We start from the raw sequence: 904 nt of genomic DNA on the forward strand, positions 1-904 counted from the left end.
GTAACAGGACCCAGGAGAGTGCTGCTGGGAATTTCAATGCCAAGAGGGGACTTTCCATACCTGTCTTTCCACTCACGTATTATTCCCACAGGTCTCCATACTTCTAAACTGCGCTTGGAATTTAGTAAGCGTGTAAGGGAATAAAACAGCACCACTGTTGCCCTGAATTCTGAGACTACATGATTTTTAGATGAAGAGACTGAGTTTCTGGGAAGTTGAATGATTTGTCCAAGGTCACATACATAGTAGGTGCACGTGCTGGGTGCTAACCTAGTCTGTCTCCTCCAGAGTCCTTCCTGTTACCCCCTCATTCACGGAGTCTATTGCTCCAGTGGGTTTGGAGTTTTGAATCTTGCTGCCCCAGGACAAGATGACCCTTATGGCCCTTTATCCTCCTGCTGACACCACCAACACAAGCCCTGTGGAAGCTTCAGGCAGAGAGAACTTCCTAGTCAGGGCTTGGCGATGGCACCACTCCCCAGTGTGGCATCCTACCCTGAGTTGACACGGACCCCAACCTCCTGAGTTGGGAGTTGCCAAGGGCTATTACTATGACTTGTCAGGACCTGCTGAGCCCAGAGGTGTATGACTAAAGGGGAATTCAAATTATCTCCTAACTGGCTGCTGCCTGGTATTCTAGTATTAATACTCCTTTATCTTAAAACTCGATTCACATTCATCCGACAGTCTCATGGCTTTGCCTTGAGCCACCTGGCAAAACTTTCCATTGATGTTTCTCTAATGTAGAAACCAGGCCTGATCTCAATTACCTAACAAGCTGCTCCTTGTGTGGGTTAAGAAAAGCTGGCTATCTGCCCCCCTACTTCTTTGTCACCCTATCCCTTTCCAGTGTGACTTCCTCCACTTTCTCCGGTCCTCTACTTCCTCCTCAAGTGGAAACAAA

The 904-nt window shown here is 47.9% G+C and overlaps 1 protein-coding gene across 2 annotated transcripts in view; it reads left to right on the top strand.

The window, feature by feature from the left end:
- The window catches only part of ITPRIP (inositol 1,4,5-trisphosphate receptor interacting protein), a 23457-nt gene that overhangs the window by 17053 nt on the left and 5500 nt on the right, over positions 1-904 (top strand). The window lies entirely within an intron of this gene.

The sequence above is a fragment of the Myotis davidii genome, unplaced genomic scaffold (genome assembly GCF_000327345.1).
Source record: "Myotis davidii unplaced genomic scaffold, ASM32734v1 scaffold332, whole genome shotgun sequence".
NCBI classification, from domain to species: domain Eukaryota; kingdom Metazoa; phylum Chordata; class Mammalia; order Chiroptera; family Vespertilionidae; genus Myotis; species Myotis davidii.